This window comes from Equus caballus, chromosome 10, assembly GCF_041296265.1.
Source record: "Equus caballus isolate H_3958 breed thoroughbred chromosome 10, TB-T2T, whole genome shotgun sequence".
NCBI classification, from domain to species: domain Eukaryota; kingdom Metazoa; phylum Chordata; class Mammalia; order Perissodactyla; family Equidae; genus Equus; species Equus caballus.
Window position 1 is genome coordinate 21,233,724 of NC_091693.1, and position 17,485 is coordinate 21,251,208.

At 47.0% G+C, this 17,485-nt stretch overlaps 1 long non-coding RNA gene and 2 pseudogenes across 1 annotated transcript; all 3 read left to right on the forward strand.

The window, feature by feature from the left end:
• The first annotated feature begins 494 nt into the window (after window positions 1-494).
• LOC100066764 (sialic acid-binding Ig-like lectin 8) lies at window positions 495-1,679 on the forward strand (annotated as a pseudogene).
• Window positions 1,680-5,511: 3,832 nt separating this feature from the next.
• Window positions 5,512-6,695, forward strand: LOC138916041 (uncharacterized). Its single transcript, XR_011422674.1, has 2 exons — window positions 5,512-5,626; window positions 6,006-6,695. It is a non-coding gene; the product is annotated as an uncharacterized lncRNA (long non-coding RNA).
• Window positions 6,696-9,490: 2,795 nt separating this feature from the next.
• Window positions 9,491-10,718, forward strand: LOC100066716 (myeloid cell surface antigen CD33-like; annotated as a pseudogene).
• Window positions 10,719-17,485: the final 6,767 nt, after the last annotated feature.

Genomic DNA, 17,485 nt, shown 5'->3' on the forward strand with positions numbered 1-17,485 from the left:
ACAGGGAGCTCCAGCTGCCGAGACACTTATTTTCTTCCCAGTGGACAGTGACGCTCGGGGCTGCATTGGGGGCTGGTGTGTGAATCGTGAGCAGAGGGGGTTATCTACCACATGGAAGCTGAGGGAGAGAGGACAGTTAGCCTCTTCATCCCACCCCCCATGCCTCCTCCATCTCTCACATCTTCATCCCAGCCCTGGACCGTCCTCCACACCATCTACAGCCTGTAACTCAGGGGGTCTGGCCACAAGGCTCCCATTCTCACTTTGCAGAAAATGCCCCTGAGAGGAAGGGCATCAACAGGGAGGCAGAGAATGGGGCTCAGGCCCTGTGTGGGGTTAGAATTTGGGTGAGGATCTCACCATCCCTGGTCCAGGGTCCCCAGGAGTGGACGTGGGTGGAGGATGGTTGACTATAGGGCCTGTCCCAGCCCCAACAGCGTCTGGGTGTGAACTTCCTCCTCTGAGGAGGATCACTGTTCTCCCCTCACCCTCATCTTCCTGTTGGAGGCTCCTCAAAATCTTGCAACTTTTAGTTTCCGAGAGACAGCCTGAGAAACAGACTTTCCCAGGGAACCTGACGTCTCCAACCCCAGACATGCTGCTGCTGCTGCTGGCCTGGCTCTGGGGTTGGGAGGGGCCTGAGGGCCAGAGGAAGCCAGAGGAGGATTACCGATTACAAGTGCGGGGGTCAGTGATGGTGCAGGAGGGCCTGTGTGTTTCTGTGCCCTGCTCCTTCTGCTATCCCTGGAGTGTCTGGGTTATCTTTACACTGGGTCAGTGTAAGCTGACCTCGGCAGCTGGAGCTTTACACTGCTGGTTCCAGGAAGGGACCAATACAGACCAAGATGTTCCAGTGACCACAAACAACCCAGATCGTGAAACGCAGAATGAGGCCCCGGGCCTATTCCACCTCCTTGGGGACCCCCAGGTCTACAATTGCTCCCTGGACATCAAAGATGCCAGGAAGAGGGACAAAGTCTCATCTTTTGAGGGGGTGGAGTGAGGAAGTACAAAATGGAATTACATATCTAACCATCTCTCCGTGCACGTGACCGATAAGGAATGGGCTCCAAGAGAGGTCACAGGGGAAGGACAGGGGTACCCTGGGGCAGGGCTGGGATGGGCCTTTCCATCCTGCGAGGGAGTTGTGGGTGCAGCATGTCAGGGCTCAGAAAGAGCAGCTGGACCCAAGTAAGGGTTGGACCTCGAACCCTTCCCCTGATTCCCATATGTCCCTATCTCCTCACCAGCTTTGACCTACACGCCCGAAATCCTCATCTTCGGGAACTTGGAGTCTGGCCACCCCAGGAACCTGACCTGCTCTGTGCCTGGGCCTGTGAGTGAGGCACATCCCCCCATCTTCTCCTGGATGGGGGCCTCCGTCTACCACCAGGTCCCCACGATTGCTCACTCTTCAGTGTTTACACTCACCCCGCAGCCTCAGGACCATGGCACCAGCCTCACCTGTCAGGTGACCTTGCCTGGTGCTGGAGTGACCACAACAAAGACCATCCACCTCAACGAGTCCTGTGAGTGCTAAGCTAGGACACCCGGATTCCTGAGGGGGTCCTGAGGCCAGTAGGGATGGGAGGTCAGGACTTTGGACACTGGGTGTTAAGTCCCCAGAATTCAGGCTGGGAGGTGGTCGGGAGAAGGCCCACATCTACCCTTCCTTCAATTATGCAGCTCCTGGGGACAAGGGCCAATGTCTGCCCAGCCCTCACCACTGGTGTGGGTCCACCATGTCTTTCTCTCCCAGACTCTCCACAGAACTTGGTCGTAACTGTCTTCCAAGGAAACAGCACAGGTAGGAAGGAGCCCCCTCCTGGGCTGTAGGGAGCAGAGCCTGTTCCAGCTCAGGGCAGGACCGGGTCCTTGCCTCACCCTGGACTCACCCTAGTGACCAGAGGCCCCCTTGTAGGTGGACCCAGAGGTCCCTCTCATCCTCAGTCCCCATGGCCTCTGTGAGCAGCCATCCTATCAACCCCTCACTCTCCCCAGAATTCTCCACCCTCCTCAGCTCCACAAGGAGAGCAGGGAGACATTCTCTGGGCAGAGCCCACCCCTGGAGCCCCCTTATAATGTGTCCCCTGACAATTCCTCCAAGCTAGTCTTTTCATTTTCCCTAACAATTGTTCGTTTAAGTTCTTTTGCACAGATAATGTATTCACATGGCCAAAAATTCAAAATGCACAACGCAGTCTGTCCTCAGATGCCCAGTTTCCTCCCAGGAAGTGATCCGTGTCCATAGGCTGCTCTGAGCCTTGGTTTGTTCACCTAAAGGATCTTAAGGGTCATTTGATGTCAGTAGCACAGACTGTCCTCATTCTTCTCCGTGACTGTGCTGTATTCTACGGCCTGGTGGATCTGATTCTGCATTCTAGTGGAATACCATGGCATTCATTTTATTCTACTAACAGAAACACTGCAATGAGCAATCTGGTATCTCCTTTCTCAGGGGTGTGTGTGTGTGTCTTTAGGATAAATTCCTAAAAGTTAAAGAGCTGGGTCATGTGTTCTTTCTATTTTTTTATTGAGGTATAATTGGCATATAACACATAGTAGTTTCACTTGTACAACTTCATGATTCATTTGTATACATTGCAAAATTATCACCATAATTAGTTTAGTTAATATCCGTCACCATACGTAGTTACAGAAATTTTTTCCTTGTGATGAGAAATTTTAATATCTACTCTGATAGAAACTTTCAAATATGTAATATGGTATTGTTAACTATATTCACCATGCTGTATATGACATCCCCAAGACGTATTTACTTCATAACTGGAATTTTGCACACCCCACCCCCTGCCTCTGGCAACCACTAATCTGTTTTCTGTATCCATGAGCTTCCTTTTTGTCCTTTTATAGATTCCACACATATAAGTGAGATCCTACAGTCTCTCTTTTTCTGTCTGACTTCTTTCATTTAGCGTAATGTCCTCAAGTTTCGTCCATGTTGTCACACATGGCAAGACTTCATTCTTTTTCATGACTGAGTAGTATTCTATTGTATATCTTTATCACATCTCCTTCACCCATTCCTCTGTCGGTGGGCACTTAGGCTTTGTCCAAGTCTTGGCTGTTGTGGATAATGCTGCAATGAATGTGGGGTGCAGACATCTTTTTTTCATTTTCTTCCTGTATATACCCAGAAGTGGAATTACTGGATTATCAGGTATTTCTATTTTTAATTTTTTGAGGAATCTCCACACTGTTTCCCATAGTGGTTGCACCAATTCACATTCCCACAAATGGTGTACAAGAGTTCCTTTTCTCCACATCCTATATTTTGGAGAGATATGGCTAAATTGTTCTCCATTGAGCTTGGATGAGCTGACATCCCCACCAGAGATGGGTGACGTGTAGGTATTCTCCCAGGTTCACCAAACCTGGGGTTGGGGGGCAACTTTAAGATCTTTGACCATATTGGGTGAACTTTGGAATCTCTGTATAGTTTTAATTGTCATTTTCCTTGTTGTGCATGACGTTGCACATGATTTTATCTGATGAAGAATTATTTGTGTTTCTTTTATTCTGTGAACTGTCTATTCATCGTCTCTGCCCGTCTTCTACTGAGTGACTTGACTTTTTCTTATTTGTTCTTGGAGACATTTTCAAGTGAGAGGAATGAGCCATTGTTCTGTCATAGGAGTTGTGATGACTTTATTCAGTATGCCATCACCTTTTTTTTGGTGGTCAGTAATCATTACAATGCTTAGGGATCTATTTATGTCTGTGGTCACATTTATCAATCTCTTCTCTATGGCTTCTGTTTTTCTCACTTTGAGTTTATAAAAACAACTCCCCACTTTTCCTCCTGTGGCCTCATTTCTGAAGACCCACCCCCAGCCTCAGCCCCTTTCCCTCCAAACCTGCAGGCTTATTTGCTTTTCCCTGGACATGCACAGGCCTTGGTCCTCTTTGCGCTTTCTGTTCCTCCTTCTTGCAATATGCTCTTCCACCCCTCAGCATCATCTTGCTGCCCCTGCTTACCCCTCACCTTCACAAAGCTGCCTCTTCCAGGGAGCCCTCCTGGCCCTGCCAGTCTCACTTACATAGCCATCCTCAGAACCCCTGTAGCCAAGTGTCACTGCCATCATATGTGTCATGTGGTGTGAGCACCTGTTACTAGGTCCCCACTCCTCCCCAGCCTGAGTTTCTAAGACTGAGTCCCTTCAGAAAGACCTCATTGAATCAGTCTTGGTGTCACATGAAGACATGAATGAATGAAAGTGTTTTCAGGGTCAATCTTAGTTCTGAGCGAAGTGGACATGGGATCCAGGACAGGGATGACAATTCATAAGTTCATCTTATAAAGCCCGAGACCCTCCCTCTGTGCTTCCTTGGGCCTGAATCCAGCCAGAAAGCCCATCAGGACAGAGATGGATCTAGATCACGGAGTGCAGAGATAGATGGGTCCTGAGCAGTGATCTGGGCTCCTGCCCACTCCTTCTCTCTGGGTCCCTCTCCCGGAGTCTGGGTGTCTCTCAGTCTCTGTCTGCAGGTCTGAGTCTGGCCCTCTCAGCTTATCTCCACCTGTATCCTTCCTCTTTCTCTTAACCTCCTTTTCTCTTTGACCCTCTGTCTCTTTTTCTCCAGCACCCACAGGCCTGGAGAACGGCTCATCTCTTTCAGTCCTGGACCACCAGTGCCTGTGCCTGGTCTGTGTTCTCGACAGCAACCCACCTACCAAGTTGAGCAGGGTCCAGGGGAGCCTGACCCAGAGCCCCTCACAGCCCTCAAACCCTGGAGTGCTGGAGCTGCCTCGAGTACACGTCGGAGATGAAGGGGAATTCACCTGCCGAGCTCAGAATCCTCTGGGCTCCCAGACTTCTTTCTGAGCCTCTCCCTGAAGAGTGAGTGTCCAGGGGCTGCAACTGGACCCCAACCGCCTGAGGCCTTTCAGCACACTGGTCCCTGAGCAAGTGGCCCCAGAGCCCTCTGTCCAAGTGCTAAAGGTCAGAGCATGGGGTGAGGTGAGGCCCTGGCACCAGTGCTCCTGCATCCATTCATGCAGAAGGGCCAGAGAACCAATGTCCAGAGTCCTACTGGGAGCAGAAGGACATGGGATTGTGGTGGAGCAGATGGATCCATCCTCATCCCACTTTCCTGCGGGGTGATCAGGACCCATGGTAGAGGTGGTTCTGGTGGTCATTGAGGAAGCAGCTGTGAAGACTCTGCTCCTCCTCTGCCTCATCTCCCTCATGTGAGCATTGCCCCAGGGAGAAGAGGTGGCATGTGTAGGGTAGGGGACATGTAGCTGAGTCCCAGAATCAGGGTTAGAGGTGCCCAAAGGGATCAGGGGGAAGGTCAGGTAGGAAGCTAATGGGGGCGGGGTGGGGGTGAGGGATCCACAGTGGGAGCTACAGTCACTTACCCACCAAGTAGGTGTCCAGGATGGCACGTGCCTGCTGTGCTCCCCACCTGCCCTTTCCCACCTCAGTCACCCCTCCCGACACTAAAAAGGAGGAAGGGGTGAGTCTGCTGCCCTCTGCGCCAGGATCCAACAAGACTCAAAGACCCTGGTCTCTTCTCTCAGAAAGAAGTCCCACAGGAGGAAGACAGCCAGGCCCCCAGGGAGCATGGAGGATGCAACTACCATCCCTAGTTAATCCCTCAGGTCAGTGACCTGGGTGTCTCACCAGCGAACATCCTACCACATGCCTCCATCAAGATGGCCCCAGGATTGCTCTTCTCAGCATGCCAAAGTTGAGCTGCCTTCTTTCCCCCTAAATCCACTTCTCTGCTGGGTTACCCATCACACTGATGACGCTGCAGCCTCCATCTCTAAGGCCAGAAGTGGCATGTGGTTCTCCTCTTTTCCCTCCCTCCCTTCTCCTTAATGCAATAAATCAATAAGTCTTACCCATCCTTCCACCTAATCACAGCTCATCTTGCTGCCCGTCTCCTCCTCATCCTGACCTGGTCATTCCTGGGGCCTCATCTCTTCCGAGACTCTGAACCCACCTCACCTCCTGCCTCCATCTCTTTCCTTACAGAAGACCTCCGGACTGTGTTTCCAGAGACCATCACTGTCCACGTCCTGCACAGTATGAACAGCTACATGTCCTCTCCATGGCCAGAGACTGAGCTGAAAACACCACAGGCTGGATTTGAAGGCCTGGTGTGGTCTGTCTCCTGCTGGACTCTCCCGCAGATTCCTCCCTCTCCCTGCATCTGACAGTGTCTCCACTCCCAGCTGGGCCAAGGACTCGGTGACTCTGAAACTTTGCATGTGCAGTTCCTTCCCCTGAAATGCCCTTCCCTCCCCATTCCTGCCTCTCCAAGTCCTGCTCATCCCTCAGGCTCAGTTGTAAAAGTCCTCAGAGTGTGCGTGCGCTCGTGCGTGTGTGTGTGTACCACTGTATGGTTCTTAGCACAGTGACATTCAGTCTTTTATTCATAGACTCACTTAACAAGTATTATCACACACCTACTATGGGCCAGCATTGTCGGAGGGGTCAGGGGTGCATCGGTGACACAACTTCAAAACTCACTGTCATCCAAAGGATTTGAAGAGACGCTTCTGCAAAGAAGACACATAAATGACGAAGGAGCACATGAAAAGATGGTCAATATCGTCAGTTATTAGAGAAATGTGAACCAAAACCACAATGAAATACAAATTCTTGCCCATTAGGACAGTTATTATATATATATATATATATATATATATATATATATATATATATATCTTTAAAAAAACAGAAAACAAATGTTGGTGAAGATGTGGACAAACTGGAACCCTCGTGCATTTATGTGGGAATGAAAAATGGTGCAGCTTCGTGGAAAACCCTTTAGAACTGCCTCCAAAAGTGAAACATAGAATTGGCATACTTTCAAAGGAATTGAAAGTATGTACTCAATAGTCGCTTGCACACCATAGTTCATAGCAGCATTATTCCCAGTAGCAGTGGAACCAACCCTAGTGTCCACCAATTGAAGAATAGATGAACCAAATGTGGTACATACATACACTGGAATATCATTCAGCCTTAAAAAGGTTAGAATGAAATTCTGACACACTCTACAACATGGAAAAACTTTCAAAACTATAAGGTAAATGAAAGGAGCCAGACACAAAAGAACAAATATTTTCATGATTCTGCTTCTATGAGCCGCCTACAAAGACAGATTCATAGAAACAGAAGGTAGAATGGTGGAAGCTCAGAATCAGGGGACGGGGGATGAGGACTTATGTAACTGCGCAGGGTTACTCCCCGGGATGACAAAAGTATCCAGGAAATAGACAGTTGGGATGGTTGCACCACACTGTGAGTGTACCTAGCATCACTGAATTGTACCCTACAAAATGTGAAAAATGTCAAGTTTTATTTTATGGATATTTTACCACAAGAAAATAAAGGAAATGAGGAGAACTTCTGTCATCAAAATGCTGTCATTATGGAGACAGGAATTAAAAATAAATAAAAATAGAGCACGTTGGATAGCGATACATGTTTGGGGAGAATCCCTCAGGGAAAGGAGCCTGTGGCATAGTGGGGTGGGTTTTCTGTATGGGAGAGTGTGACGTGATGGAGGTGATGTTTGAACAAAAACTCGAAAGCAGGGAGGAAGCAGGCACTGTGTTTCCCTAGGAGAAAAGTATTCCAGGAAGATGGAAAAGGGGGAGGTGTGAGGGCCACGGTCCTGAGGCAGAAGCAGGTTTGGTGTGTGGAGGAAACAAGAGGTCAATGTGTGACAGCACAGGGAGGACGGTGCAGACCCCATGGGAGACTGTCGCAGGCCAATGCATGATTCTGGAAACCCGTGAGGGGAGCAGACACATGACTAGATCCTCAGGTTTTCAGGATCCCAATGGCTGCTATGCTCAGAATTTGGAAAGAGTGGGTCCAGGGAAGCCAAAGATAGATGTGGCACGTCACTGCTGGGTACTCCAGGCAGGAGGTGATGGTGCCCTGGACCAGGGATGCCGTGTATGTAGGGAGGATGCATTTGGGAGACATTTTAAAGGACATGCCGACTGAATTTCCTACTGGATGTGGTAAACGAGGGAAAGAGAGGAGCAGAAATGGTGCCAAATCTTTCCTCTGAGTGACTAGAAGGGTGGAGTTGTGTTCCATGAAGGACGTCAGAGAGCAGGGTTTTGAAAGATGCTGATCATTCTCAGAAGCCATTTGATAGTCAGCTGCGGACGTCAGCAAGAGAGCTGACTATGAAGATCTAGAGAGGAGGTGAGGGGTCCAGACTGGAGATGTTAAAATGTATAGCCAGTGTAAGGTGATGACAAGAGATGAGGTAAAAGAAAAAAAACACAAAGGGGATGATAAGAGAATGGCAGTTCCTCCAAAAATTAAAAGTAGAATTATCATATGACCCAGCAATTCCACTTCTGGGTATCCATTCAAAAGAATGACAGCAGGGGCTCAGAGACACTTGCACACCTGTGCTCACAGCAACTTTGTTCACAAAAGCAAAAAGGTGGAGGGGCTGGCCCCATGGCCGAGTGGTTAAGTTCGCGCTCTCCTCTTTGGCGGCCCAGGGTTTTGCTGGTTCAGATCCTGGGCATGGACATGGAACCGATTGTCAGGCCATGCTGAGGCAGCGTCCCACGTGCCACAACCAGAAGGACCCACTAAAAAGACAAAACTATGTACTGGGAGGATTTGGGGAGAAAAAGCAGGGGAAAAAGAAGGTAGAGGCAACCGAAGCATCCACAATGGATGGAGGGATAAGCACAGTGTGGTGTGTACCTATCATAGAATATTATAAAGTCTTAAAAAGGAGAGAATTCTGACACAAGCTACCACATGCATGAAGGTTGAGGACATGATGGTAAGTGAATAAACCAGTCACTAAAAAGGCAAATACTATATGATCCCCTTAGTCAAATTCCTATAGACAGAAAAATGGGAGAGTGGTTTCCAGGGACTAGGAGTTGGAGGAAATGGGAAGTTTTTGTTTAATGAGAATAGAGTTTTAAGTAGTGCAAGTTGAAAAGAGATTTCCAATTTTTTGGCCAGATGTCAAATCTAGAAATCTAGAAAATACCTAGTAGCTACCAGGAGCCACAGAAAACTCACCAGTGACCGCAGCTCTATAGACCAACAGGACTGAGTGGGGAGGAAGTGACACCACTGGGTGGGGCACATCTCACAGGCATGGACCAGGTGGGTCATCTGCCTTGTTTCCAGCCTCACCAACACAGAGATGCTCACTAAGCATTTGGGGAATGAATGAATGAACTGATAATGGATGGACTGCTGCCTTCACCTCACCTAAGACCTTCTTTTAATCTGCCCCAGACCCTAAAGAATCCTACACCTGGCGGGATGCACCACTTGAATTCTAGATGAAGTTGTGACTCTCCGAGGTTCAGCAGGAGCTGACCAGCTCCCTGGTGTACACAGCAGGGCCCAAAAAAGCACATCAGATGGGAGGCCCTTAGAGACTCACTGTGTCTCACTCCTCAGATGTCCTCAGAGGTCCTGGTCCGGGCTCCAGTGCTGGCGGATGCCCCAAGATGGGGGCAGGACATGCGGCATGTACGTTGTCTGCTCCTGTCTGGGAGGGTCTCAGGGTCTCTGGGCCATGGGGTGTGCAGAGAGGGGACAAGCTCTGGTCTGCAGTTCCTCTTCTGTGTATGACCGAGGTCACGTCCTCCTCCCCAGCTTCCCGTGGGTCTTCCTGCAACTCCCCCCACACTCACCTTTCCCTTCTCTTTCGAGACACAGGACAAACACCCAGCCACAGGGCCCTGCTGCAGGCAGATGAGTGGACCGAGGAGAGGAGTGGTTGGGGCAGGGGCTGCTGCTGACATTCCTTTCACTGCAGGGTCCCTGGCTCAGATTGAAATATTCGGGCTGCAAGTACAGGAGTCAGTGACAGTGCAGGAAGGTCTGTGTGTCCAAGTGCCCTGCACTGGTTTCTACCCTTGGGGTGGCTGGGCTGACTCTACCCCAGCTCATGGCCACTGGTTCTGGGAAGAGGCAAATCCATACCAGGATGCTCCTGTGGCCACAAACAACCAAATAGAAAAGAACAAGAGGATACCCAGGGCTGATTCCACCCCCTTGGGGACCCTTGGTCTAACAATTGCTCCATGGACATCAGAGATGCTAGGAAGAGGGACAATGGAAAATCCTTTTTTTGTGTGTGGAGAAAGGAAGTACAGAATGGAATTATAAATCTAACCATCTCTCTGTGCAAGTGACGGGTAAGGATGGGGTCCACAGGGGAAGGATATGGGGGCCCCAGGCCAGGGTTTGGATAGGATACCACTCCTGAGATGGGGGTGGAGGTACAGTCTTTCAGTGCTCAGAGAGAGGAGCTAGATCAAAGGCAGCTTCTCTCAGGGCCATACCTAGGACCCTCACTCCTGATTCCCATGTCTCCCCATCTCCCTCCTCCCAGCGCTGACCCACATGCCCAACATCCTCATCCCTGGGACCCTGGAGTCCAGCAGCCACAGGAACCTGACCTGCTCTGCACCCTGGGTCTGTGAATGGGGCACACTGCCCATCTTCTCCTGGATATCAGCTGGCTTCAACTCCCCAGGCCCCTGAACTCGCCTCTTCTCCGTGCTCACCCTCACCCCACGACCCCAGGACCACGGCTCTAACCTCACCTGTCAGATGAATTTCCATGAAGCTGGTGTGACTGTGGAAAGGCCCATCCAGCTCAATGTCACCTGTGGGTGCTGGGCCAGAATGCTCGAGTCCATGAGGGTGTGGTGGGGTCTGGAGGGCTAGGCTAGTGACGCTTGTTTTTTTTGTCCTGGGGGCCCAGCTGTAGGGGACCTAGAAGGACACAAGGACCTGACCCTTCTGCATTTCTGGAGGGGGATGCCTAGGCTTATCTCACCCCATCACATCCCATGATAAGGCATCCCCTCTTGTCGTCCTAGATGCCACAGAGAACTCAGCAATTGGTGTCTGTCTAGGGGACAGCACGGGTAGGAAGGAGCCCTTCCAGGGTTGTAGCGATCAGGGCCTCTTCCAGCTCAGAACAGGGCTGGGTCCCTGCCTCAGTGTGGACTCAGTGTGGTTACCAGAGGCCCCCTTGTGGGTGAACCAAGTGGTCCCTCCCATCCTCAGCCACCATGGCCTCTGTGAGCAGCTGTCCTCATTGGCCGTTCACTCCTCTCAGACTTCTCCACTCCCCTTGGCTCCACAAGGAGAACAGGACAACATTCACATGGCAGAGCCCCCCTCTCCAGACCCCTTATCACCAGTCTCTGATGGCTCCATCAGCCTCATCTTCTTATTTTCCCCTAATAGTTCATAAGTTACACATTTTTGGACAGGTGATATACTCACCTGGCCAAAACTTCAAAATGCACACACAGTCTGTCCTCAGATGCCCATCCCTCTCCCAGGAAGTGACCAGTGTCCATAGGATGCTCTGAACCTTGGTCTATTCATCTAAAGGATCTCAGTGGTCCTTTGACATCAGTGGTACAGATGTCGTCATTCATCTGTGACTGTGCAGGATTCCTTTGCATAGGTGGATTCTGATTCTGTACACATCTTATGCTAATGGAAAAATCATGGCATTAAGTTATTCCACCAAGAAAATGATATGATCTATAATCCTGTGTCTCCTTTCACACGTGTGTGTATTTATGATTGTGAGATAAATTCCTAAAAGCAAAAGAGTTTGATCATATGTTCTTTCTATATTGAGAAACATTGCCAAGTTGTTCTCCATTGAAGATGGACAAGTTTACTTTCTCAACATCGAGGGCTGAAAGTGTGTGTTTTCAGCAAACCAGCATGTGGTGAAACCTTTGGAGTTTTGCCAGTAACAGGTGAAAATCAGTATCTCCCTATACTTTTTAATTTCTATGCATTATTTTGTCATTGAGGAAAAATTCACTAAAAATAAAATCAGTATTTGAGCCATTTTTGAGTGTACAAAAGGGGCTTTTAGTACATTCACAGTGTTGTCCAGCCATTATGATTGTCTAATTCTGTCCATCCAACATTTACATCACCCCAAAGAGAAACCCTGTGCCCATGAAGCAGTCCCTCTCCATACTCCCCTCCCTCAGCCCCTGCAACCACTAATCTGTTTGCTGTCTCTGTAAATGTGCCTATTCTGGACATGTCATATAAGTGGAATCATACAAAATGTGGCCTTTGGGGTCTGGTTTCACTTCACAAAACACTTTCAATGTTTATCCATGCAGCACGTGTCAGTAATTCTCTCTTTTTTGTCTGAATAATATTCTATTGTATGGATCAACCACATTTGCTCATTCATTGGTTGGTTGATGGGCATTTGGGTTGTCTCCACATTTTGGCTCTCGTGAATAATGCTGCTGTGAACTTTGCTGAGTACAATTTCGTTTGTAGATGTGTTTTCAGTTTTCTGGGGCATACGCTTACCTAGGAGTGGAATTGCCAGGTCAAAAGGTAGAGTCTATGTTTGAGTTTTTGAGGACATGCCAGACTGTTTTGCACAGTAACAGCTCCATTTTGCATTACTAGCAGCAACATATGATGGTTCCAATTTCTTCACATCATTTCCAACATTATTTTCCTTCTTTAAGGAAAAAAGCAATTACAGCCTACTGGTGGATGTGTAGAGCTAGCTTTGGTGTTCTAGGTGTTAGGATGTAGCATACCTGGGTTCATTTCCCAGTGTGGGAACCACACCAACCATTGGTTGGTTGTCACACTGTGGCAGCTGCATGTTGCTATCATGCTGAAAGCTACGCCATTGGTATTTCAAATACCAGCAAGGTCACTCATGGTGGACAGGTTTCAGCAGAGCTGCCAGACTAAGACAGACTAGGAAGAAGGACCTGGCCACTCATGTCCAGAATAATTGGCCATGAAAACCCTATGAACAGATTGGAGCATGGTCTGTTGTAGCACCAGAAGATGAGAGGGTAGCATGAGAAGACCAGGCAAGGTTTTGATCTGCATTTACGTAATGACTAATGATGCTGTTAATTTTTTCATGGACTTAATGGCCATTTGTACATCTTCTTTGGAGAATTTTTTTTCAAATTTTTCTCCCGTTATTTAATTGGGTTGTCTTTTTCTTGTTGATGTATAAAACTTCTTTCTATATGCCAGATACTACACCCTCTTCAGTACTATATTTTGCAAATATTTTCTCCCACTAAATGGATTGGCCTTTAACTTTGTCAAGAGTATAAAATGATGAACAAAAGTGTCCAAAATCTGTGTCATCGAGAAGCCGTCATTCTGGAGACAAGAGGGAGAGAAATCAAAAGGAATAAATAAGAACTAATATCAGAGCATGTTGGATGGTAATACGTGTTTCGAGAAAAGTCATACAGAGAAAGGAACACGTGACATCTTGGGGACAATTGTCTACATCTCAGAGTGTGAGGAATGATGTTGAGTCAAATACTTAACATGATATGAAAGCAGGTTCTACCTTTGCCTGAGAGAAAATTATCCCAGGAAAACAGAAAAGAGAGAGGACAATGAGTGGAAGAGTCTGAGGCAGAAGCACACCTGGTGTGTTGGGGAAACAGGAGGAAGAAGTTTGACAGCAGAGGGAGGCACAGGGAGGGGAGAGGCTGGGAGGATGGTGCAGACCACGTGCTGGTGCAGAGTGTGTGAGACCCTGCAGGAAATGCAAGAATCTGGACACCTGGGAGGATATGATTGAACTTTTATTTTCAAAGGATCCCATCACTGCTCTGTTCAGAAAAGGCCAGAGTGAGCCCACAGCAGAAACATAGAGACTGAGAAGAGACTGCTGGATTATCCAGGCAGTAGGAGATGTTGACTTGAACCAGGGGGGTGGGGTGGAGAGTGAGGGTTTATGTTTAAATATGTTATGAAGATAGTACTAGCAGGGCTTTCTAATGTATGTGGGGAGTGAGGGAGAGAGAGGAACAAGGATGATGCCCAAATGTTTCTCCTGAACAGCGGGACAGATGCAGTTGTGTCCCATGGAGGACGTCAGAGAGTAGGATCTGAAAGGGTGATGCTAATTCTGGGAAGCCACTTGACATCCAACTGGGGATGTCAATGAGAGAGTTGGATATAAATGTCTGGAGATCAGGAGTGGGGTTTGGACTGAAGATGTGAGGATGTAGAGCCATGTAAGTGATGGCAACAGATGAGGCAAAAAGTGACTGACAGCACAAAGGAAAGAGAAGAGCACAAGGAAATACATTTGTCTTTGGTGATTCCCACACAGCAGTTTTAATGGACAAGTGGGAAAGGGGTGCAGACTTGGTTGGAGCAAGTTCAGGGGAGATTTGGAGGAGGGGAGATGAGAGGAGTGGTCCAGACAACCCTTGGAGGTGTTTGGCTCAAAGAGGAACAGAAGAATGGGTCTGTGAAGGAGAACTTTTCTCCGTTAATCTCTGCATTCTCCCCAGAGACCCCGTTTCTCTGATTTCCCACCTGTATTACCTTCCTGGGGCCACTGTCACAAATGACTACACAGTAGTTGTCTTAAAACAAAAGGAGTTCATTCTCTCACAGCGCTGGAGACCAGGAATCCATGGAGAGGGGCAAATATCTTCCCTCTGCCTGTGTATGTTCTCACCTGGGACCTCTGCAACACAAGACAGATTGACAAGAGAAACGCATACAAACATATTTAATGTAAGTTTAATGTGGCACGGAGCCTTCGTAAAGAAACAAAGACTCAAATTAGTGGTTAAAATTGAGTATTTTCCCGCTCTATTTGATGTAAAGTGGAAAATCATAGAGAGATATGACAGGACAAAGGGTGTGAGCTCAGTGCAGTAAACTGGGGGAAACTTAGCAAGGCCTGTTCCTTCAGATTCCTCTCTGTGTCCCTTGATCTTAGGAGATAAGATGCTCCTTTCCTCCGGGTACAGGGAGGGCACCTCTCAGGGAGGGTTTATGACCCACTTCAAGAGAAGGTCAGAAAGTCCTTCCTGCACATGCTGTTCCTCAAATTCCTCCAGCTTGAAATAGTCAATATGCAAAGTTGCCACATCTTGGGGTAACGTGTCCTGAACCCCCTCATGCAAAATCAGTTACTCTTGGCAGAAACCACATTGTTGGGAGGTCACACTCCATCAGAGACCTGAAGAGAGAATGCATCTCTTACTTCTCCCAGATGATTGTGCTGCCAGGACTACTTGACTTGTGGCCACATCACTCTGCCTCGGTGGTCACATCGCTCATCCTCCTCTGTGTGTAGAACATCACCCTCTGCTTCTGTCTCAGAAGGACACTTGAGACTAGATTTAGGGACCAACCCAGGTAATCTAGGATGATCTCCACAGGTCAGGGTCCTTGCCTTAATCACATCTGCAAAGACCCTTTTTCCTTATAAGGGAACATTTACAGGGTCCAGGGATTAAGACCTGGGTATCTTTGGGTGGTTGCCCTTCTCATGTTACATTTTGTATCCTGAATGCCCCCATCTCACCTCCAGACCTGGCCCCTTTGAATCTTCTTTTCTCTGCCTTTCCACCTTCTGACACACTAGTGGGTCACCTCATGGGTGACATCTGTCTCGGAGAATGGGGGCCTGGTGTTCTGTAAAAGCCACTATGAAGAGACTAGGAGTTATAGACTGGGAGAATATATCTGCTAATGTATATCTGATGGATGATTTGTATCTGGAATATATAAAGGACTCTCAAAACAAAATATAAGTGAGCAAACAAACAAATGAGCCTGGATATATATATATATATTTTAAAAACTATTCAACTACAACAAAACAAACACACCTATATAAGAATGGGCCAGGGGTTTGAATAGGCTATTTCTCCAAAGACGTGCAAATGCCCAATAAGCAAATGAAAACATGATCAACATTCTAACATTAGGGAAATGCAAATTACAACCACACAGTAAGTTAGACCTTCACACCCACTAGGATGGCTATTTAAAAAATAACCAAAAAGCCAGCAAGCAAAAAAACAGGAATAACCAGAAATAACAAGAGTTGATGAGAATGTGGAGACAGTGGAACTCCTGTGTTTTGCTTTTCAGGTTGTAAAATGTGGCGTCTGCTGTGGAAAACAGAATGGTAGTTCCCCAAAGGGTTAAAAACAGAATTATCATATGATCCAGTAATTTCACTTCTGGGTGTGTGCAAAGAATTGAAAGCAGGAACTTGAATCGATGCCTGCACACCCGTGTTCACAGCAGCATTATTCACAATGACAAAAAGGTGGAAGCAACCCAAGTCTCTATCAATAGAGGAATAGATGGACTAAATGTGGAAAACGCATACAATGGAAAATTATTCAGCCTTAAAATGGAAGGAAATTCTGACACATACTACAGGTGGATTGAAGATGTCACACTAAGTGAAACAAGCCAGTCACAAAAGGACAAATACTGCATGATTCCACTTAAATGAAGTATCTAGAGTAGTCACATTCACAGACACAGACAAAAGAGAATGGTGGTGGCCAGGGTCTTGGGCAGAAAGAATGGAGCTATTCATGTAATGAACACAAAGTTTCAGTTTTGGAAGATGAAAAAAGTTCTAGAGTTAAATGATGGCGACAGTTGTACAACAATATAAATCTATATAATGCCACTGACCTGAACAATTAAAAATGGGTAAAATGGTCAAGTTTTTGTTATGTATATAACACAGTGTAATAATTAAAAAAGAAGCCAAAGAATTAATCTGGCACTTCACCAAAGAAGAAAAAAACGGATGTCAAATAAGCATATGAAAACATGCTCAATATCACTTGTCATTAGGAAATTATAGATTAAACCCAAGGTGAGATTTATACCTATTAGGATAAGTGAAAGACTAAACAGCAAGAGAAGGAAAATAAATGTTGATAATAGAAAATGCTACAGAGGATGTGGAGTAGCCAGAACTCACACACACTTCTGGTGGGAACACCGATGGGACAGCCAATTTGGAGAACAGTTTGGCAATTTCATATAAAGTAAAACCTACAGTTTCCATAGGACACAGCAATCTGATTCCTAGGTGTTTACTCAAGAGAGATAAGAATGTATGTTCCCATAAAAAACTGCATACGAATATTTATAGCATCTTTATTCATAGTCCCTGCAAAGGTGGAAATAACCGAAATGTTCCTCAGTTGGTAGGTGTATACACAATGGGGTATATTGAAACAGTGGAGTATCAGTCAGCAATTAAGTGCAATAATTTATTGATACATACACCCAATAATGTGAAGAACCCTCAAATGCATTATGCCAGGTGAATAAAGACAGACTTTGAAGACTATATTTTGTCTGATTCCACTTCTACATCATTCTATAAATATAAAAACAAGAGGTATGAAGAACCGATCTGCATTTGTTCATGCGTTAAGATTGGAAGGAGGATTTGACAGCATGAGGGAATGTCCATAATGGCTCTCTTCAAGATCTTGATTATGGTTGTGGTTACATATGATATATATCTGTCAAACATCAGATATTGTACATGATAAAAAGTGACTCTTACTGTATCTAAATTTAAAATAAATTGAAAAATACAAAGAGATTCCATTACGCTCCCACTAGAATCATTAAAATTTAGTAGCCTGATGAGAGCAATT